Below are 23,782 nucleotides of genomic sequence, written 5' to 3'. Positions count from 1 at the left end.
CTGCTTATAAGAACTGTCACTTTCAAAATGTAAAATACCTTTTTTCTGTTTCTTTTTCGTTTGTTCTGAATGCATTCGGAATTTCTAAGAAAATTAAGAATCTGCATGCCGTAATGCTGTGGTTTATTGTGCCAGGTATTCACACGTACATCATGCTGATGCTGTAAGTAGACTATATGTAGTAGACTACACTCATAGTGTAACTAGTTCATTCTATAATTACAACATTGATTTCAGAAAATGTCTGGGTTTTGATGAGGGCATGGATACTTTCAGCTCTGAGGAAAAGGAGGTGTGATGAATAATTCCAGAGGCATAACACTTATACATTGGTATGTAGTATATTAACTGCCTTGGCTAGGAAACTAAAGTATCAGAACAGAAGAGCCTTCTGAAAAACACTCCCTCTGCTTGTGTCTTCCCTATTATAGTCTTGATTTTAAAGTGCTTTTCAGGTAAGTCAAACTCATCTTCATTTGTCATGGAAATGCAGTCACTTCTACTGTTGACTGTAATCATACAATTCTAGCTACTGTTCCAGGTAATTTATTATAGGAATTCCCATGGAATCAGTAGGACTGGCTTGGACGGCCTTGTGTTGAAATTTATGGTACTCACACTTTAGAGACATAATACTTGACCATTTCCGGCTGGAAATGATAATTCCATCATGGGAAAAGCAGAATCATTATAGGCACAATAATGAAGATGAAAACTGCGGGTGCTTGAACTAATCTAGGCTATGGCAGCCTAGCAAAATTTATGTAGTAAGTCAAACTGCTATGAGTCAAGTTTCCTCTTGCAAGTTATAAGAAATGCCTCTTGATTTCAGTTCAGTTTCCTGGATTTTGCTTGCTAAGAGCAGGCCACATATTTTGTTGGTTTTTAGTCGTGTGCCTTATGGCAAAATCCCAGACTCAGAAAGCTGAATTTGTTGAAAGGTCATCCTCAACCTAAAATTTGAGGTTTACCTTTGTATAGTTTTTCTAAGATAATGCAGTACTGAAAATATAAATTGCTGCAGCACCTGTATAACTGATGCAGTTATACTAAAATAGAAATATAGCCTTTTAGCATAACTTGCTTTGTTGGCTTCATGCACTCTGTCAGTGTAAATATACTTATATAATATGCATAATAACTATAGGGGGCTTTTAACTCTTTCAAAAGAGCATGGAAAATAATTTCATATTTTAGCCACGCTCCAGAATCTTGTCAGTTTTTGGATTTCAGGAATCACAAAGTATTTTTCCCTCTTCCTCTTGCTATATGAAATACTAGGACAAACAACACAATGACTAACACCCTTTGCTATGGAAAGAACGAAATTGAGAATTCAGAGACTTGCCAAATGCAGAATAAACAAACTGATATAACAATTTCCTCCTCTCTGTTTTGGTGATCTTCAGTTTGAGTGTCAACATCAGCAAGGAGAGAAATCCTCAGACAGAACAGATGTCCAAACTGGTAACATCCCTTTAAATGTCATATTAGAAGAAAACTGATTCTGCTGAAAAGTCAAAGCTCCTGATCCCACAACATTACCCTCCCTTGGAAACAGTACCATCTCCTTCTCTACAGAGTAATTGTTCCTTCCATAACAATTTAAGCAATGGAAGTGACAGCAATTTATGATTCTAAGAGAGTACTCAGAGTACATCCCATAACCCAGAGTGATTGGCAGCTCTGTGAAAAAGTGATAGCTAGCCCAACTATCCATCAAACAAATGAGTGGTAAGTCATTTGGAATTTCTCCCAATGTTAGTCAGTTTTCTGTAGAATTTAATTCTGTGCTGTGTAGGAGAGATTTCCCAAAGGTTAATAACCATGTCATTCTATATTTTGTTCAGAATCCTGAGAGCTAGAAAACCATATTCCAGACTAATTGCATGCAAAATAGTTCAGAAAATAGTCATCTGGAATTATAGACATACAAAAATGAAATGTATCTGAAGGCTTTTTTATTTGCTTCTTTCTTTAGAATGTATCATTCAAGTTTGTTTGAGAATTCTGCTTAATGTTACTAGGGTACATTCACTAAGGGTACTGCTTTTTGTTTTCCTCTCTTTTTAAATAAGTCACGTATTAAAGTCCAAGATAAGACCAGGAGATGTATCTGTGCTTTAGTATTCAGAGCTTGGAATTCTTTGCTCTAGATAGATGCATATGACCTTCCTTTACAAGTAGAATGGAGAGGTCACTCTTTCATTTTGAGATGTCAGCAGATGAGGAGCTGCCCTTTTCTGCCACAGAGGACAGAAACGTGCCCAGGATATGGGACACTTGGGTTACAGTTCTTTCTGGACCAGATGAGTCTCCAACTACAGCTCTGACTTCCCAGGCTCATGCCTTGAGCATGCTGTCGTGAGCTGTTCTTGGTGGGAGCATCTCCACCACTTCTGCTGACATTCTGCCACTGGCTAGAAAAGAATATAGGATTTCTTGTGCTAGAGAAAGAGCAGAAAAGTCAGTCCTGAGCCATCTTCTTTGGTCAGTTTCTGAATATCATCTAGAAAGTATTCTTTCTAAAAGATAGAAACAGCCCTTAGATCAAGGACTAAAAAACATAATTTCTCTTCTGAGGATTATATAGCTGTCTATGTACTAAGTGACTCCCATTAGTACAGTTTCTGAACCTTTCTTCATTACTCTAGTGGCTAGGCAGTCCACTGCCATTCAAAAGAATGATGCAGATCCTTGCAAATTATGAGAAAGAGCCTACTGACCGCAGAGCAGGACAGACAGGCTTGGCAAGAGAAAACCAAAATGTGTGTGTGTGCCTCTGTGATCCCACATACAGCTGATAAGTCACATTTCTGGCCTGCTGAACTTGACACTGATCATTTAATTTCACGCTTACTACTTAACAGTCCCTTTGCACCACCCTTCATGCTCACCCTCACAGTTTCTTCCATGCTTCTTCTTTGTTTTAAATGCCCTTGCATCCTTTCTTTCTTTTCAAAACTTTTCTTGAGATAAATCCTTCAATAGTTATGTGCAGAGCAATATGCCAAAGTCAGAAGCATTTCCCTGTATTTATTACAATATCCTGCCGTTTTTTCACTTCTAGATAATGTCTATTTTTCATCTTGAGTTTTAATTACTTCAAATACTTTAAGCCCAGTTATTTATAACCCGTGCCAATTAAATGGAGCAGATTTATTTCAGGGTGAATTTACGTAAGCAAGACAGAGGGTTGCTTTAAAGTGTCTGTGACGTCCCTTAAAGAGTAGTAGAGTTCAAAGTTGACAATATTGGTTGCAAAGAGTTTTAACTGGTGCAGTCAGACGGTGTTTCTCTGTAGTTCATGTCAGGGAAGGCCTGTTAGTGAAAAAAAGAACACAGGAGTTATAGCTCACAAGACATTTACTGCCTTTCTGCCAAAGCTGGCTTAAGAAGTTGCTTCTCATTCCTGTCCCCTGTGCTGTAGTCTGTCTTTTGTAATGACAGCATAACTGTTTAGGTACTATAAACTGGATCACTGAAATGATGCATATTAAAAAGAATCCTCTAAAACCTCCAAGCCAATAATGTTAGAAAATACTCTAGGGCCCTAAAACCTTCACCAATTATACTGACCTCCTGGAACCATGAATGAGAAGATGGACCTTTTTCCCTATGCTGAAACTCGCTGATCTTGGGTTCTTGCAAGTCATCTATATGTGAATCACCTCATCTAGCTCTCTGGCACAACTGTATACCCAAATTGCAATGCTTTCCTTCTTGAAGGAGTGTGTGCTGTATACAAATTTTCACATGTCCCTTGTTCATCAGTGAATAAACAATGCATTCTCGTGCAGGGTGGTTCAGATTCTTAGTCAAATTTTCCCTCTGCTCCCAGGAGCCCTGGCCAGCTCTAATCAGAAACAGTCCTACTACTTACCCTTTCATAACTCCAGACCTTTGGAGAGCAACATAAATGTTAATGAATTAACTCTCACCTCACTCCTCTGAGGTAAATAACTGTATCATTTTCCCTTTCTGTTTAAATGAGAATATTAAAACAGAAATGAAGTGACTTGCCCAAGGTTACACAGCAAATTAGTGGCAGAAGAAGGATTAGCATCCAGAAATTCTTAGGGCTTTTAGGGCTTGTCTACAGAGGGAAACTGACTGAAACAACTACTGTGCATCATTTAACCTACAGCAGCTATTCCAGGAGAGGCCTATGTGTGAGTATTCTATTAAAAGTAAGAAAAGTGCTTTTATTCTGGAATTAATTGTGCGTTATTGAGGCAAGGTAATTATTTTGGAATAAAAACCCTCTTAGCCCACAGTAAACGTCCACTCAGTGAGCTGTTCTAGACTGGCCGTTCTGACAATTTTCTTACATAGGCAAGATGTAAATTCTAAACTCGTCTCAAAAAAACAACCCAACCCAAAACCTAGTTACTTATTACTTAATTGTAAAGGCCCCAAAATGTTTATACTTCCACATAAGGAAAAGAAATGAGTCCTGGATATGCTGAAGCCTGTGAGAACACGCATTACTCCTGAATGTTGCTACTCTCCTAACCACGCTCCAGACCGTGAGCAGAGGCAGAAGCGGGTGAAGTGTCTTGTGCGCTGGCAGCCCTGCCAAGACCCTGTGCACTGCTAGACATTCGCCTCTTTGACCCATGACTCAGTGGAAGATTTCGGGGGTCCTGGAGCAGCAGCAGGAGGCAGCTGTACCACAGCCAAGGGTGTGGGCATCCACCGGGGCCTTATGCGCAGGTAGCACGTACGCCAGGCTCGTGCTTAGTGTCAGAGCCTCTCCCTCCCTATGTGACCCTTGTGGATATCTCCCTTATCATATGACCTGACACGTCAGATGTGAATGAAGAAATAGTATAGGAGAGGTCTGGGAACGTACTAGCCACTGAACCTCGTTAAAGAGCTTGCAAGCTATAGCTTCACTATCTGGATTTATTGCAACCCAGTTCTTCTAATGAAGACAAATTGAGTAATCATGCAGCATGCTTCCTGATGCTGTAATCACATCCGACACAGCTGTATTCATGTATGTGAAGACTACAAGCCTGTTTGGAGGGGGACTAAAGTTGCCTTTTAAAAACTCTTTCTCTTCATTTATGTAAAATATTGAGCTTTTCCGATGGATGATATAAGCATATTTAGATACCTAAAACATTCCTATTCATTTTTCTAGATTGTTAAGATCCCAGCACTGGGATCGTTTCCTCATCCATCTAGAACATTCTTCCTGCTTCGCAATACGAGATAGGGAGTGTTTCTGCAACCCTCATAACACCTGCTGCAGTCATGACCTCAAGCAGGAGACCCTATAAGGTAGTTATTACTCTCTGGAAGTCTATCCAGGTATTTTTAGAGTACCTAACACCATGGTATTTAAACAGGAGTGATAAAGATCCATTAGGAAGATCCTTGGAAGCTTGCACGTCATTTGGATCCATACGTAAGCCTCGTCGGTAGGTCTTTACTGCCCAAACGTTCCTGGAAAGTGAACGTGGGTGAAGTGAACGTCTCAGCAAGCCAGCAGCTGCTCGCCACAACTCACTTGCTCCAGCTATGGCTGTGTTGCATGCTGCTGGAACTTGGCCAGCCCAAATCTGAGATGTTTTGAGGGAGTGTCCTAATTACAGAGGCAGCTCAGGGAAAGCTTCAGTTGTATTAGTTTTACTGAGATTGTTAATGTTCTGTCAAGGCAAGGACGGTAATGACAACCCGTGCAGGAGCCAGAAAGGGTCACCTACAGCTGACTGTGTCCAAAACTTTGGCCATATGAAACGGGTGTAGCTTTCCTGCATAAAAAGAGATGATGTACGTTCATGTTTTTCACGCGCCTACCTATGTCATTAACTTGTTATCCAAATCCTCTCTCTAGATAATCCAACACAGCTTCATTTGATCGGCAGCAAAAGAGCTCGATATAATGCTACCTGCATAGCGCTGCGAGGTTTTGTCCGTGTGTCCATCCCTGCACGCCTCCAGAAGGTTGCAATGTGATGTAATGACCAAAAAAAAAGAGAGAGGGGAGAAAAAAAAAAAAAAGCCTGAGCTCTGAAATCAGTCCTTGCTGTTCTGGGACCTCTGCGACCTTGAGTCGGTCACCTTGCGCTGGGCTGTGGCCATGAGAGAGGCGGCATCAAACCGCACGGGATAACGCGGCGGGTTTGAGGAGCCCGGCGCCACGCCACCAGCTCCCCAGCCCTGCGTGCGGGGCACCCTCTGCGGACAGGCACCGCAGCGCAGCCGCCCGCGGCACCTCCACCCACGCCGGCTCCGAGCCTCGAAACTCATGGGCGGCCTCAGCGGGCCGGATCGGGCCCCGCCGGAAGGGAGGGGCCGAGGCGAGGTGTAGGCGGCTGCCGCCCGCCCGCCGCGGGGGAAGGAGCCGGGCGAGCCCCGCGCCGGGCGCAGGCTGCAGCCGCCGGCTAGGCCCGGCGGCTTGCCCGTTGCTATAGCGACGCGTGCGGAGGCCGCTTCCCCGCCCGTCGGAGAGCGGGCGGGCAGCCCCTCTCGCGAGAGCTGCGGCGGGCGGAGCGGGGTGAGCTCATCCCGGGCGCGGGCGGGGAGCAGCGCCGCGCTCAGCCCAGCCGCGTCGCGCCGAGCCGAGCCGAGCCGCCGGCGGCCGCCGCAACTTTGTTAGGTGAGTTGCGAGCGGGAGCGCCGAGCCGGGCGGGCGGGCAACGGCGGGGGAGGGTCCCGCGCCCTCCTCCCCCGTGTGCTCCTGCGGGGCCGGGCGCGGGGAAGCTGCGGTAGCGCTGCCGGCCGGGCGCGGGGAGCGAGCCCCGGCGCTGCGCGGCCGCGGAGTGCGGTGCGCCGGGCACGGGGCAGACCTGGGCGGCGGTGCCCGCTCCCGCCGCGGCACCGCGCTCCGCCTCGCCGCCGAGCCCCGGGCAGAGGCGGCGGCGGCCCCGAGCGCCCAGCCGGAGCCGGAGCCGGGCGGCGGGGGCGGGCGGAGGGGCGCGCAGCTCCTGCGGAGCGGAGCGGAGCGGGGCTCCCTGCCCGCCTCTCTCCGGGGCCGGGGAGACGCGCTCCCGCTGGAGAGCGGCACGGTGTTTTTTGACTTCAGGTCTTGAACTTACTAGGCGTCGTAAGTTTTACTTCATATCTGCCTGTCTGTCTGTTTATTTATTTATCTTTGATAGCCGGCGAGGGTGCAGTCGCTCTGTTTTTTGTTTTGAGCCGCTGCTGAGACCACAACGATGATAGCAGTTAGGTAACTCAAAGGCAGTGCCGGTGGGGGGGGGGTTGTGGCCGCTTAGTTCATGAGAGAGGGAGCGGAGGAACGAAATACCTGGAGGTGGTTCGTTTCTTCACTCGGAGTCTGGAGAAGTGCGACCCAGGGAATGCCTTGGACTGGGTGTGAGGGAGAGCGAGGAGGAGGTGCTGGCGGAGGAGAGGGGGATAACCTTCCTCAGCTGAGTTTGTTTGCTCTTCCCCCCCCCCCCCCATTTTATATTTCGTGAAGTCCTGGCGTTAGTTCTCTCATGCCATATTTAAAAATAAATGTTATTACGTGCACGGAACGACTGTGATGTAGATTCAGCTCATTTCATGAGAAATTCACCCATTCGTGTCTGGTAAAGCAGTGATACAAAATGGGAATTGCTCAACTTAAATGAAGATCTCCTTGTGTAACCTTGGCTACAGCATCAGTATGTTTTAGATGGAGGAGGCATGGTTTTTTTTATCCCCAAAATGTCTCTGTGTCCCTCTTTAGGAATATTACTTACAAAATGTCCTTTTGAAATATTGCACGCATTTAATATTTTAGCAATGCTGTTTCAGTGAACCCTTTACTGTGGGCGGAAGTAAGCGCATCTGTGAGCCTGGAGCCTTAGCTGATAATACAATGCAAATTTGTTTTTGGAGTAAAGGTGTCAGATTTCATTAGGTTCCAGATCTGTATGGATAAACTCAGATTGGCGTTTTCTTTAGAAAGCAGTCCTTTCACCATGGAATGTTGATTGAGGTCCTTTTCTTTCCCTCATTAATTATGGGAATTAAGCATTAGCTTCCTTAAAATTAAAGGCTTAAAGCAGTTTTATAGATGGGAAGACAATTCCTGCCCACCATGGTTCTTGCCTGTTGTCAGTGTAAGTGCTAACTGAATAATATATGTCTGTATATTCTCTGGTGGAAAGTCTAGCCGCTATTTACTTGGAAGGTATAGTTAAGCCAACCTCAGTCTCCGTTCAGATGGAGTGGTGGGAGAGGAAGGTGAAAGTACTGAGGTGGAATTTTATGTCAGCTGTAACAGATTTGGAAGTTGTATTTCACTGTCAAGGCTTTGATGCTTTAGGCTGTCAGACATCATGCCAGTTACTAATCCAGAAACACTGTGGGAACCTGGGAGTTTTTCTTTTTTTTTGTTTAACTCTTATAAAAACATGTTGTGTGTTCGGTTTAGGTGAAGTTTAAAAAAGAAAAGCTTTAATGACTGAATGTTTTATGTAAATACTGTCTCCTGCTTATTGATAGGTAACTAGGAACAGAATTTTTCCTTTCAGCAGGATTTCCTTCTGGCCAGGTGGCTAAAGGATGTGCACTTAGTTGCTCAACAGTGCAAAGGGAAGGTGTTACTGTGCTAAAAAGGTGCTTGGTTCTAGCATAACTACTTGGGATAGGCATACTTAGCTCGGTTAGGGTTCAGAGAAATTTTCAGATCATAGTGCAAGAAGCAAAATGGGACGTTAGCTGTGACTTTATTTTAAGATTGAGAAAACTGGTTGGCTAAGACTCGCAGGTGTGGAAATAGGCTCTAGTACAGACCTGTAAAAGGGAAGAGCTGCAATAGGGAATAGAAATTCAATATGGAAATATGAAACTCAAACTTCATTTTCTGTAATAAAATGTTTGATTGTCACTTCACTCATGCATGATTGGTGCCAGTGTTGGAGGGTTTTTCCTCCTCTGATGTTTTTCTTAAGTGTTTTGAGGATTAAGATTTGGGAGTAACTTTTGGATAGCTGTTGTTCTAAAGCCGTGTCCGAATATGGCTTCTATTTTCAGGTTTTCAAAGTGCTTTTTTTTATTATCTTACAAGTATTCTGCTGGTACCTCAAGAACTTTTTGTTTGTGTGTAGCTCTTGTTGTCTCCTCGGTTTTGTAAATGTGTCTCAAGCATGTTCCTTAAATTTTCCATTCATTTTCAGAATTATTAATTACACTTTTAAGCACATCTTATTTCTAAGGTTGGAATATTTATATTCTTAAAACAGTTAATATAGGTTTTGTTCTCCTGTAAAGCCTATCGGTTAGTTTAATTTTGAGTGAGACTGCATTCTTCCAGTAAAGGGAGATCATTTTGGAAATACGTTGGGGGGAAAAAGAGCTAGGCTAGTCAGAGAAAGGGTTGAGGCCCATTTGAATTTCTTTTCTATTCTGCTTTCTGTTTTGTCCTGTAGCATGCCTATTGTAGACAAGAAAAAGGAACAGTTTTCTCTGTATCAGCAGTTTAATCCTTTCAGCAAGGGGACTGCTGATAACTATTCAATTCTTACTACTCCTCGTTAGAAATCCTGGGTACCCAACTGGGGTGAAGAAGCAGTTGTAGTCTCCCCTCATCAAAATTTCAGTCACACAAGTTGGTTTCCCTAATGCTGACATTTTCAGAGGTTTAAATTCATTCTCATTGAATCTACATGTTGGCTAGCTGGCAAACTTTTGATCTGTTGTTTCCTTGGCTTTCTTGATTTTTTTTTTTTTTCCCCCAGACTCCTTCTATTGCTCAGCAGCTCCTTAATTTAAAAAGTTGGTAAGATTTGATTTCATTGTCTTTGATAAAGAAGCAGACAAAGCAAAATACAAGAAGATATTCAATCTTTAGATTTTTGTTCTGTTTACTTTTGTAGGAGTGGATTTTCTTCCAGTCCATAAGGTGCATTTTTTTTCATTATTTTATAGATTGGAATTTTACTGTTCTAGCATTGATGAAGTAAGATTGCTTTTACATAATTCCTTGGTATTAATATGCAATGAATTTTTAGCTAATTTCTCGGAAGCAACCTGTATCTTTTTTTTTTTCCTCTTGGTTTTCTAAAAGATGGAAGATTCTGAAACCTGTTGGTTTAGCTTTTTGTTAATAAGTTGCACCATAAATGCATCAATAATAAGTGCAGTCAGTCACTTTTATCAGTGAATGTATGTATATAGTAACATCTGTTAGGTCTGGCTTAACTGATTTGGCATGTAAAACTAGTCATATGTTAAATATCTTTCTGTGAGAGAGGACAAGAAGTGTTATATTGTTCTGTGTTTTATGTTTCCAGGGAGATATGACTTCAGTGGCTTGACTTCAAGTATACCTCTCTAAATAGGAACATTTAAATAGTCTAATTGTTAGATTTCACTGAGTACTGTTTAATGTTTGAATGAGGGCTATCAAGCTGAATGTTTTAAAAGTGGCATTTTATGACTGTGTAAGAGATGAGATAGTCTCTGTTTAATGAAAAACTCTCAGTGTTTTCTGGGTTTGGACCCTTACCAGGAACGGTTAACGGAAGGCACAGTTGTGACGTTAACAGAATATGGCCGTTGGTGAGGCTGAGTGGCAATAATGTCGTATTTTTGACTAATTCTGTGTTTTAATCCTTAAATAGCTGGCAGTGCAAGGCTACTATGGTCTGTAACAGCTTCAGTGTTTGCTTTTGGTAGTGGTTTTGTACTCTGAGGTTTGGGAAACCTTTTAGGAGTTGCAGAGGCACTAAAACTGCTTGGTTGTTTTACTGTGTATTTGAACATGAGTGCACAGATAAAATGGTTAGGTGTCTGTCTTTTTATGTGGAAAGTTAAATATGGGGCCTTGCTCTCTTTATCTTGCATTCTGTGGCACCAATTTGGTAGGTGGGTTATTTGAACTCTGATTTGGATTCTGCCGTATCTGTTATGTTATGTGTAAAGTGAGACTAAGCATTTACGAGCTTCATTTTGTTAATGGTACCATTCTTTAAAGAACACTTCACTCGAATGTGGCAACCTCACATTTTTTCATAATCTTGATAGCTGGTGGATTGTGTGGTCACTGACTGAGTATTCTTCAGTATTGCTTGAAAGGTCTAAATCTGTAAGTGGACCATCTCTTGCGAACCTGTGTTTGATTAGTAGGATCAAAATCAATCCTAATCAGGATCAGTCATGTCTTCATAGTTCTTAATCTTGTTTCAGATGCTGCAGTGCAATTGTGGTTTTTCAAGAACTTTTCTTGTTCTGTGTACAGATGATGCACATCTATTTTGAAGAGAGACCAAGTTCCTGAAACATGCGGGGTTTTATAGAACAGTTACTCTGAATAGGGGTTATTTAAAAAGATAATTCCATAAGGAAGAGTTGTAACTGGGAATAGTGGTTAATGCTTCGCGCTGAGCAGTCCTAAGCAGCAGTAGACTGGTAGTTTGAGTTTTTTATTGATGTGAATGCTCTTTTACCGTTCATCTCGGAGTCTGTAGACTGGGAAGAATGTTTTCTGCAGATGGATATTTCTTGAATATTAGTGTTTTTGAAGACTGTTTAACATTTGACAACTTGCGAAGTAAAAATTAAACCTATAGGATAGAATTTAAGATCAGATTGTTCTTTTATTTTGTATGGTTTGTCTTCACTGCTCAGAAACCTTTTGGTGGTTTAAATTTCATTCTTTGGGTTGTTTTTTTGTTTGTTTGTTTGTTTACCTTTTGAGGTAACTTTTTTTTCCCCTCCCCAAAACACTTATTTAAAGCTTGGAGTGCCTCATTTTCTCTACAGTTTTGAGAGAAACTTGCTGATGGTGAACTTGTATGTTACCATGGGCTTTTATCTTATCCAGGTAAGCCTGAAAAGTGTCTTGTTTCTCCTAATTGTTGATGTTATAATGGATTTAAAAAAAAAAAAAAAAACAACTAACCAAAACCACCAGCAACCAAGCTTTTTTTCAGCGTGCAATAAAGCACAGATCGGAAGTTGAGCGCAACTTGGAGAGAAGTTGCTTTTTGAATCTTCCTGGAAGACTTCATTATGTTCAGTATGCTTGGCTGGTATCATTTTGTCAATTTTAAAGTTTACTCGGTGCTTTCTTCTACCTGGAAAAAGTATCTCTCTTTACAGCTGCGGCCTGCTTTGCTGGCTGTCTCTGTGCAGTTCATGATGGGGTTCCAGGAGGTGACAAGGGCCGCTTTTGTAGCGTGGCTCTGCTCTCTGAATTTGTCTCTAGTCACAAGGCATTTTAAAGGCGTTTTACAGCACCATCAGCTAAATTGATTGTCTTTTGACCTTTGAAGTCAAATGATAGGCTTATTGTATGCTGATGTAATGCGAAATAGGATTAATACAGAACTTTTTCTTTTATAGTTGCAGATAAATATCTGTAAAGTAACTGCTGTGGTAGCAGAACTTCTTATACGCCAGCTATCCATGTCAACAGCTCTGATATATCTTAGGTTTTTTTGTTTTTGTTAGTATCAACACAAGCATCTCTAAGATTTAGCAAGTATTTTTAAACATCTGTATGTTGCTAATTTTACCAGAAGTTACATAGTCGCGAGAATATTTTTGTTACTTTGGGAACTGTTTGATAATTGAAGTTGTATTTTCATATTACCTGTTTCTTTGTCTTGTAATAAGCTACTAGTCATCATGCTTATTTGAAAAAAATCATCCCCCTCTGTATGTTTCACACTGGCATTCGAAGTACTCAGTGCAGATCTGTAACAACTTGTATTTTAAGAGATTGTAGTTTTCTGTTTCACGCCTTTCTTTCTGTTTGAAAAAGTTCTTCCAGTAATTTCAAAAGTGGTGTCCGTGAGACGTTGTCCCTCAGTCTCTACACTTGCAAATCATTTGGCAAACAGAAGTGGATCTCTGGATGAAGGTTTTGGTAGTGAGATCCCCAAATCTACACTGTTAGGATTTCAGTAATACTACTTTAGACAGAATTTAGGCTGGTCTCCTAAATAGGATGTTGCCCTCACAAATGTCATTTGTTGGTTTGGGCTCTTATGACCGCTAAGAACTGGATCACATTTGATGAATTTCTGGAGGGAAATTTGCAATTTAGTTTCCTCCAGAAGAAATATAGCTTATGTACACCCAAATTACAGCAAAGAGAAATCGTTAGGAGAGTGATTAAGCATTGAACAGGCTGCCCCAGAGAGACTGTGGAGTGTCCGTCCTTGGAGATTTTTGAAACTTAACTGAACAAGGCCCTGAGTAAATCCAACCCAATTTACTTGGAAGTTAGCCCTGCTAGGAGCTGGAGATTGGACTCCCGTCCAGCCACTTGTTCTGCGCTTATTTGGTGATTCTCTACTCTGTGTTAAGTGACAGTGGCTGGGAGACTTCTTTGAAGTGCACTACTGTTGAAACTGTTGATGCAGTTTAAACTATCCTTTTAAAAACTAAGAATGTCCTGACAGCAGTGCTTTTGTGACTGACTTGAAATGGTTTCTTATTTGGTTTGCACTACCATCAATGTCAATTTATCACAGTTCCCTAATTTTGGCTATCAGGTTGCAAACCTGTAACAGGAAACCTGATTCCCTTTACCTGTGGGTACTCAAGAAAAGGAGGAAGCTTATTTTTTTCTGTGAAAGGCCAATGTAAGAGGAAACGTGCACATTTTGAATATTTGTTTTTGAACAGAGCCACAACATGAATTTGCTCTTGATGAAGAAATTATTTGTGGCAGAAGTCAGACTTTTTTTTTTTAAAGTACTGAAGTGTGACCTGACTTTTGTCTACACTTTAGAAACAGACAATTAATGGACAGTGAAACTTAAGTTGCATGCTTACGTATTACTGTTTACTGTTGCACAAAACTATTGCAGTTTTTATGTCTGAACCATTTGAAGATTTTTTTTTTTTTGTAGACAAGTCTTCTCACCTTCTGAATTACCATTCTGGTTTCTTTAATGTTCTGAAAGTGATGTCTTGCCCGGTTAGCAAGAAGCATTGCCAAGATTAAATCTTTCCCTGTATGCCATAGTCTTTATCAACCCATATTTTAATTAAATGTTTGATGCTATTGTGAAAGTATCATTGCATGTGCCTAATGGAAGATGATACTAGACCCTACCAAATAAATCTTGAGAGGGCCTTCCCTGCTTCTACTGGAGGCAGTCAAGGTTTCTAACACTGTGTGTTGGTTTTGTGCAAATTTGGAAGACTGAAATGGCTTTTTATGCAGTCATTCAACACAGATGAAAGTATGATTGTGCAGAAGTCATGTTTTAACATTCTCATACCTTGAAAATTAGCTTTTATCTGTATGAATGACATGACAGTAGCAATGATTGTTTACTTTGCAAACGTATTTAACAGCTTGCTGCATGCATTATGATAAAGTAGTTCAGTAGACTGGACTGTATGGATTATACAGGAGCCTGAATAAAGACTGAAACCTGATGCTTTCTCTCAGCTTTTGCTGAAGCAAACAGTTGGAAGTGAGAAAAGAAAGGAGTTATGTATGCAAAAGCTGTTTAGTTTGTCCTTACCTTGGGTGCTTTTCTCATTACTCTTTCCCTTGCCCTTCCTTTGCAGTTATGGAAGAAGGCTGTGCTGACAGGAAGGCAGTTTTTAAACGTCCCACTTGGATTTCTGCTTTGTCTTGCAGGGTTGCCAGTGACCTGTACTTGACATAGCTCTGGAAATTCCTGTGATGCTCCAAATCTAGTATTGTTTACTGCACTGCTATTCAAAAATACTGCACAAGAATCCTTGTTAGAATACCTCTGTTAAATATCCACTAAAGGAATATGCAAGTATAGTCTTAAAACATGCTGTTCCTTCTAAAACAAAAAGGCTTTTTTTGGAATTTTGAGTTCTGTGGGTATTTAGGGGAAGTCTGTGCAGTGAAATGAGCTGCCATTGATACTCTAGAGTAGTTCCTGATGGACTTTCTTCCTGTGTGAGAAGCTTCATGGAATAATTTGGGAGCTCTGAATTCTTACCTTGTTGTACAGTCGCTCCCCTGAACAGACAAAGCCAGAAGACCTGCAGAGCTGCATTTTTACTATGTATTAAAATTGTCAGGACTTCCTGTTTTAATTCTGGTCTACTGTAGTTTACTTCTAGCCAGAAAACTTTTAAGGTTAATTAATATGCTAAACAAAATTGGAAGAGAAACTGTTCTGTCCTCAAGCAACAGTGTTAAAGGTTTGGGTATGAACATGCAGAAGTGTGTTGTATATATTCCAAATTTTATTTGTATAGATATTGTTGATACGATGACAATTTTCGAATTTGTTGGCCATTTAAAGCATACCTCCAATAAAACAAAGGTATGATAACAATAATTAAATACTGTAAAGGATGCTCATCAGTTGCACTTTTAGCAGAAGTTGATTATTACAGGGTGATTGCTGGCATTGTTAAAGCTCAGTTTCTTAGCATGCAAGTCAGTGCTTACATACCTGAGCAGCTGGATTGAGGTGTACCATCCTTCCATAGCTGAAGTATCTTTTAGTTCTTGAATCTTTAAATAGTGACTTGCCTCAAACTGCCAACAGTTTGATGCCTGTCAAGGGCAAGGGTGCAAATGCTGTGAATGTGCTCTAACTAAGTGATATATCTCTTCTGGAAATTGAAAAATGCAGTCAATCCAACTCAGAACAACACAGTAGTTGTGCAGAACCAGCCACATGAAAAATAATCATATGCAGGGTAAACTGTCCTCTCTTAGCTGTTGAGACAAAAACAATGTCCAGAAATGGAAAACTGAAGTGTTGGGGGAGGGCAACTTTTGCCCTGCCTTCCTCATTTTTTACAAATCTGCACTTTATTTAAAAACAGAAAGCCCAAAGTTATATATTGTAACTGCCAAATAGTCCCAATTTTGGTGCAGTCTTAGCTTTAGCTGACAGGTTTAGATTTCCTCACGTTCTCAAGGCAGGGGATCGAGTGACTTGAGGAGTGAAAAAGACAGGCCTCACAAATTAGTACAAGGAGGGATATTAAGGAGATTTGAAGAAATTTGTATGTTTAGATAAAATTCCCATTTCATCTTTCAGTTATGTATAATAGGAAGATCTGTTTAGAGTTATCAAGGCTAGAACTTGAAGAAATAGTTGATGGAATGGAGAGCTAATGCACAGATTTAAAATGAAGTAGCATGTTAGTTGGTTTTGTGTTTGAATCAGATTGGAGGGTAGTAGTGTGAACACCGGGGAAACTAGAGAGGCTGATTACAATAGGAGTTTTTAGATTACTGACCATTTAGACAGAAAAGGTTGGTTTCAGGTGAAGAGTGATTGTATTGTTAATTCCTGTACAGTTGTCCAGTTGTTCTGATGTGGAGGAGAGAAAGATTTTGGGCAGAAAGATGAGCTTTCTTTAAGATTGCATTAAAACATCCAGGATAAGCAAGGCTGATGCATAGATTTTGGTAAATAGCAGTGCTGAAAAAACATTTCGAATTGTGTTTAAATATTGTAGCTGAGACTACAAACAATGATTCACATCCTCTTTGTTTCTCCCTCTTCCTCCCTCTTTCCCTTTTTGAGTGTTGTAGTTTAGAAAAGAAGGGTCCAAAGATGTCTCTGATTCTAACTTGGAAAGTGAGAGAAGAGCTGAAGATCTATTTGAAGAGAGGTAGGAGAAGAATCTGGATGACTCTTTACAAACGAGGCTGAGTTCGTTAAACTTTGACTAGTTTCTTGAATCTGAATCCTGCTTACCTCCAGAATGACCAGCTTTTCTCCAGGCATTGTCAGAAGGCACAGCTAAGATCTGGCTTTGTATTACAGCTATTTGCAACAGCAATGGGAGGTTTCCTGTGAAAACTGTTGGTAAACAAAGACAGGTATTAACTTGAACACAGTTTAAAGGTTTTAATTAATTCTTGCTTGAAACTTAGCTAGGAATTAGAGATACAGCTTTCCTGCAATTGGCAGTAAAGTTCTATTAGGATAGTGTAAGACAGTGTCTTATTTTGCATGGTCTTTCATGCATGCTTTTTACATGGAGAAAGAAAAAGGGTTTGTAGAACAGTGCTGCACTATTTCAGTAACATTTTACAGGTGGCAGTTAAAATCTCATGGCTCTGCTATAGTGTGTGGGTGTTACATGCGTATGCTTGGAGCTAAAGTAGCTTAATGTTAGTTTTTAATAGTACTTTTGAAAATGAAGTAATTATGTATGCACTATAATGCAAAATACCCTTAAACGGTTCTGCATTATACTATTTTCTTGTCGCTGATAAAGGAGGTACAAAAACCTTCCATGCTAAAGGTGCAAAGCACTCTTGCCAGATGGGAAAATCTCTGTGTGTGTGTGTTGTTTTTGTTTGTTTGTTTTTTGTTTCTAATCTTGTATTAGTGCTGAGTGACCATTCAATTTACTCTGTTTCTGGCTTAAGAATGGCAATAGCAGTGGCCATCTTGCTATCACCCTTTTCCGGCCTCAGCTCAAAGGTGATGTCAAAGCCTTTTGAAACATATGGAAACCTTCAGTTAGATTAGTCATTCGAATGATTAATCTAACTGAGGTTTCCATATGTTTCAAAAGCTTTCAGCATCTCAGCTGTATGCTGGGTCATTAAGGCAATGTGCTATTTGAACATAATTGTGTTCAAAACTTGAAACTAAATTGTTGCGAAACTATTGAAGTACCACTGCTACCTTCAGTTGATTACCATATTCATTAGTGCTGGATGTCATTAAAATAAGCGTATGCAGTATTAGTAAAACTTCTTGTGAAGTGGAACTGTCATCATATCTTATTGAATAGTTGTTCTGAGAAGTTGCTTAACTCTTCCTCTGAAGAAAAATAATTGTAGAGTGCTTGAACTGTGGCCCCTGAGCCATAGCTTCCCCGTGAGGACAGGTCAGATGATCTGTCACCCTCTTCTTTGGGTGACCTGGAGGTAGCCACAGATCTAGCTGCAGGCAAGAAGGACTGTTTTAGTAGCAGTATACAGCTCGAGTACTTTCTTCTCGGGCCTTTTTCTTGTCATGTGAGTGAAAAACAGTTGTGCTGATCCCGTGATTGTATGTGAAGAGGAAAAAGACGCGGCACTGCTGGATGGCTGGGGCAGGCCGGTTCTTCCAGAAAATTTAATGTGGTTTAATCTGCTCCCTTTCTGCATCTGAGAGGCTCTTGGGGAAAAGGTTAGGCAAATTGTTTCTGTTTGTGGCGGAAACGGATTACTTTTGGGTTGGAACTTGATTTCTTCTTTCCCTCTGCCACCCTTGCAATTTAGTATAAGAAAACAGTACCTGACTAGATTGAAGGGAAAAAAAGAAAAAGTTACAGGAGATGAATTTAGCAGGAGAATTTCAACACTGACACTGGATAAGTGTTTTGTACTAGCATCTCTACCTTCAAGGCCTGAAAAGGGCCAGAGCCCTCATTTGACATCTTAGGCCACAGTATGGAAATCATCTACCGAGCTAATGCAGTGCAATGTGGTTTCGTGATAATTGTGCTATTCTTCATTGGGTGCGCTCAACTTTGCTCGTTTGTGGGAACTCATGGGACTGCCATATCAGTTCCTTGCATTCATTCATCTACCTCGGTGACTTTGTGAAATGAGGAAGTGCAGATGTCTTTGAGCAAGTTGTTTAATGCAAGTATGAGAAATCTGTGGTGGTGTTCAGAATAGGAGTCTTGAACTTTGGGTTTTATTTCATTAGGGGCCAAATTTATACATGACTTGCTGTAGGAGTGTGCTAGAGATTCTTGAGCCAGCTCTGAAGCAATCTAGCGGCTATAGCCATACTTGCTTTCCACAGCCCATTCTCAGCTCTGAGTGCTGCTGCACGACTTAAACTCATACTACTTCCTGGGAGCAGTCCCTAGCCCCATGGGATCTCCTGCACTGGGCCCAGCGTTGTCCAAGGGCTTATTAGTAAGCCTGGAACCAAACCATGCCAGGGAATGTGCTAACAGCTTAATAGCATGGACAGGTACGAGTTAGTGCTCAAACCTGTGCCCTGCCTTGTTTTAATTTACTGTTACAGCTGTAGCTCAGTGCGTCTACGTGGCAAAATGCAGGACTATGCTGAGTTTGTAGCTAGCATCTGGATACTGTTTAGTAGCTCATATGCGATGCCGCACTACTGCTGTGTCCTTACTGTCCAGTAGGAAACAGCATTGTGCTAATGCGGCTGAAGTGTTTCTGGTCCTGGTGTTAGTCCAGCAGTTTCAGGATGAAGGTCAGAAGATTAATGGTCCCAGCATATAATGGGTGGTGTGCTGCAAATTAAAGTAATATCGGAATAAATTGTTTTGGATTTTTGTTGCTTGTGTAGCTCTCCCTATCTTAGGAAACTTATGCAGCTTGACCTATAGCAATAAAATGAGAGAGATGGTCTGTAAAATTGCAAAAAGAATAAAATGGACTGCACACAAAATGAGTAAATGAAATACTTCTTTTCAAGAAATTGGCAAATCTAAGGCCTTTAGAAATATAAGTTAAATATTACTTTAAATCTGGGTTAATATCCAGTGTGGGTTCTGAAGTTGTGCTCAGGAAGAGTTGTATTAAAAAGTTACGGTTGAAGTACTGCCTGGCTGCATTGAAATGTGCAGCCAGTTCTCTAATCTCTCTGCTGACAGTTTGTCTTGCTGGAAATGGTGAACGTGCCTCACGTTGTTCCTGCAGCTTTCTCCCCGTTTTTAGTTTTAGCCTAGCTCTAGCAAATGTAGGTATAGTGTTCTTCAGCTTAAAGCTAGCCTGACTGTATCTGTACTACGTGGCAGCCACTGCTGAGACTGCGCTGTAGCTGTACCCTAGCGTCCTGGTAATAGACCTGAGGCACGGTTGCCTTTTTTAAAATTTGGTTTCCTGTGTGGTTTTCTTTTTTGGTGGGAGAAATCGCATCATACCAGGGAAATGTCTCGTCTTTTTCTGATGGAGTATAACTGTGCTGTCAAAAAATGAGGTATTGATTACCAATACCTTTCTCGTAGTAGTTTCTCGTAAGAAAAGTCTTGTCTGAGCGCCAGAGCAGAGAGAGGCGCGTGCTCTAAGGCCGGGCTCCCCCTGCGGACACCTGGGGTCTGTCGGAAGAGCACGAGCACAAATTGGTTCCTGCTGGCTTGACCCAACTCACCGTCACCAAACGCTCATGCTTTCGTCTCGGAAAGTGAGAGAGCGGTCTGGTGCTTTGCAGGAAGCGTGTTCTTTCAAGGCTCTGAGAGAAGCGTGAAAGATCTTGTTCTTGCTTCTGCTTATCTGACCAATTAAAGCTTCAGCATTTTTTTTTTCTTGTGCGAGTTCTTCCAGTTCTGTTGCCGTTCAGGTGACAGCAGTCTGTCATGAAGTCTGCACCTTTTTCAGCTGCTTAGCATGAACCGGAACTAGAGTGCAGTGCTGTAGAGGTGCAACATATAATGCTTTTAACTTTGCTGTTTAAAAGAGGAGAGAAAAATAGCACAGAGTTGTAATCAGGTGGTGGGAAGAATATCTAATAACATAGCCAAACCTTTGTCCGTGTTACAAAGTCAAAACACTGTGGTTCAGTGATGCCTGCAAGTAGGGCTTTAGGACTCCCAATGCTTAGTAAAAAGTGTAGCGGCCACATCATGTGAAGTATTGATCTAGTATAAATTATTCCTCTGACTTAAACAAAACAAAACAAAAAAACAGAAAAAACAAACTTGCAGGTACCAGCATGCTTTATTTACATTAGGCATTGTCTATTTAGACCGCTGTAATTTTATACTAGATTAGATATTACGCATCTTCCTGCATCTGATACCAATTTTGTGTCATGTTACAGCATATTTGATAGAATTTGATAATGCATCTAAGACTAATTTGGATCAAATTTATCATGCTGGGTGATAGTACAGAGATTTGCTAGTAATGATTGTGGAACCATGATTTCAATCTAACATTGACTTTCAGACTTTACAGGTGTTTGAAAAAGTTAACTTTTTAATTTTATTCATAACTTGCAAATAACTTGAAATACTATTTGCTTTTGTTCAGAGCTTGAATGATTAAAAAGTTATTTGGCATGTGTTTTATAACCACTGTTGTCTAAAGTTATGGAAGTATGTTTTTAGATGTGGTAAACACTAATCTTCACTGCACGTATCTTCATTTTGTTCATCATCCGTTCTTAATGTTATGCCAAAAGCAAGGCCTATTTCTAATTCTATAAAAGGAAAAAATGGTTCAGCCCTAGTGAGGCAGATTCTTTCTTGAATTCTCGTTAAGCTTTTTGATAGATTAAAGAAACTTGTGGTTTTGTATACAGAGAATGTTTAAGAAGGCGGGGGCATAAGGGGTAAAGATTTTAATTGCATCATAGTAGATGTTCTATTTTGATCAGTCTTAGCAGACAAGGCTTGGAAGTTCAATATGTAAATGGCTTCAGGAGGAGGTTCAAAGTTTCCGGTAAATGATATTTGATTCTACCATTAGCTGCTATTTATGTTTCAAGGCATGAACTGGTCTTATCTTTTAAAATCTTCTGACCTTTCATTTAAAAACCCTTTGGAAAAAGGAGTAACATACTTCTGTGGGGTTGTGACTAGGCTTTATAATTTCATCCAACCTTTGGGGATCGTTTTCAGCCTAATAGGCGATGCCAGTGGTTCGTAAGTAGTGTCATTAATGCTGAACAATGTGTTTGACTTTACTGTATTGAAAAGTGCTAGGTGAGGAGTTTCACTGTTGTTGCAATGGTGGCAAATTTCTAACAAAATGCTTGGAAAGGACGTGGCTTCAGATACAAGCCTTTTTTTTTTTTTTTTTGATAAAAGCGAGTTTTTAAACTTCAAATTATTTTTGTAGGAATTCTATTTAAATTTTCATGTTTTCTCATAAAGATGTTTATCAGTAACATTGGAAGGAGGTGTTTTTTTTGTTCTTTTGGTGTTTTTTGCCTCCTCTCTCCATGTGCAGTGCTTCTAAACAAGAGTATCCTATATTTACAATTTCCACAAGCTGAGGAGCCTTTCCATGGCTTGATTATTGGGTTTCAGTACTTTCATCTGTGTTCATGGTATGATAGTGCCTAGAGTGCAATTAAAAAAAAAAACAACAACAAAATACTACACATAGATAGCTCAGATTCTGCAGATGGATGTGAGTATATAGACCCTCGCACTTATTGAAACTGACCTTCACTGTCTCTGCAGATTCTGTTGCTGAGAATACAGAATCACAGAGTCCTTGAGATGTGAGTGACCTTTTGAGATCGTCTAGTCCAACCTCCCTGCTCAAAGCAGGGTCATCTGCAGTAGGCTGCTTAGGACCTTGTCCAGTCAAGTTTTGAATATCTCTCCGAGGAAGACGACTTCACAACCTCTGCGGCAACCTGTTCCAGTATTCAAGCACCCTTTCAGAACGTTTTTCTTATCTTATAAACATAAGAATCGTCTTAAACATGTTTTTGATGTTTAATATGCAGCTGTAAGTTCTTCTGAACACTGCTTAAGCAGAGTGCCTTTTGAGTCAGAGGAAAAGATTCTTCAGGATACTATTCAGAAATTGTCTTTCACTATTTGATTTTTGTTCTCTTCCTTTTTGTGAGCTGCATAGCAACAGAAAGCTAGAGCTCCTCACTGGATATCTCTATTAGATAGTTAAACAGAATGACAAATTTACTTTTTGATCTGCTTGTTTGATACTGCACTTATATAATGGATTATGCTTTGTGGAAAAACTATTAAGGAACATCATCCATATCAGTTGCAACTTGCTTGCCTGTGGAAACAGGCAACGTAGCCCTTCTGGAGGTACGCAGAGAAATGGCTAGTCTTTGTGGGATGTGAACGCGTGCATGCTTTATAAGAAGAGATGATCCTGATCTGTAACTTGCATTTGAAGAATTAGTTCCCATGTGTATGGGTAAGCCAGCCTGCTAGGGGTCTGTTTGTTTGTTTGTTTGTTTGTTTTTTTGAAATTGAACATCTCCTTTCCTAGGAAAATGGGGGGAGAATGCATAGAAAGCAGTTTTCCGCTTTGTCACTGCACTTGTGAAGAAGCTCAGTGCCACAGTGTGAATGGTACTTTTCAAGGGAACTGAAGGGTTTTGTGTGCCACGCTGTTCATTTGTCTTCTGTTAACCATGCTTATAATGGTAGCAAAAGCACAACTCAGATTTACAGCAAAATTTGCTACTTTTGGATGGTGATGTTCTGTCAGCTATGAGGATACAGAACTGATTTGGAAAAACAGCCTTATTCCATACAAAGTAAGAGCTCTGTAGGTACCTGTCCCTGTTGCACTGTAGTAACGTGGCATTAGTTCCAGTAACTTCAATAACCAGAAAGCAGCATCAAAAATTGGGATGAAGATTTAGATGGCTGATCTCAGAGTCATAGACTGATCTAGGTTGAAAAGGACCCCTGGAGGTCATCTGGTCCAACTCCCTTTGGAGCATGGCTGACATAAGTCAGGTTGTCCAACCCCCTCTCCGTTTGAGTTTTCAATATTTCCAAGAGATCCATTAGCTACTTTGGGAAAACCTATTCCAATATTTGACTACCTTCACTGAGGAAATTTTTTTTCTTAATGTGTAATTGCAGTTGCCCTTGTTGGAATTTCTATTGCCTTTATTTTCAGAGGTGTTTAATGATGGGATGAGTTTAGTTTAGTCTTTGTCATAATTTCCCTTTAGGTAGGTGTAGACAGCAGTAGGAGTGTCGTGTTTGTGACCCCTCCCCTTCCCCCCGGCCTTCTGCAGACCAACAAACCCAGTATCTCGGCCCCTTCTGGTTCATGATGTGCTCCAGCCCCCTCATCGCTTGGTGGTCTTTTTGCTGAGCTTGCTTCAGTGTGTCACTATCGTACTGGGCAGTTTAAAACTGAAGACAGTTGTTCAGAGGAGGTCTCCCTAGTGCTGAGCAAAGGGGCACTTCTTTTAAGGTAGCCGTTAGACAGAGCACT

At 41.0% G+C, this 23,782-nt stretch overlaps 1 protein-coding gene across 15 annotated transcripts in view; it reads left to right on the top strand.

Moving 5' to 3' along the window:
• The first annotated feature begins 6,344 nt into the window (after positions 1-6,344).
• The window catches only part of SIPA1L1 (signal induced proliferation associated 1 like 1), a 229,065-nt gene continuing 211,627 nt past the window's right edge, over positions 6,345-23,782 (top strand). For 8 of the 15 annotated variants that reach the window (XM_068946115.1, XM_068946114.1, XM_068946102.1 and 5 more), the window contains exon 1: positions 6,497-6,610. The gene's annotated coding sequence lies outside the window, so the exon portion shown is untranslated. Of the gene's footprint in view, positions 6,611-23,782 lie in introns of all 15 variants that reach the window. The other 7 variants (XM_068946105.1, XM_068946104.1, XM_068946111.1 and 4 more) reach the window with 4 other exon arrangements.

Source organism: Struthio camelus, chromosome 5 (assembly GCF_040807025.1).
Source record: "Struthio camelus isolate bStrCam1 chromosome 5, bStrCam1.hap1, whole genome shotgun sequence".
Classification (NCBI taxonomy): domain Eukaryota; kingdom Metazoa; phylum Chordata; class Aves; order Struthioniformes; family Struthionidae; genus Struthio; species Struthio camelus.
Note: the sequence above shows the minus strand (reverse complement) of the source record. Positions and strands in the feature narration are given on the sequence as shown.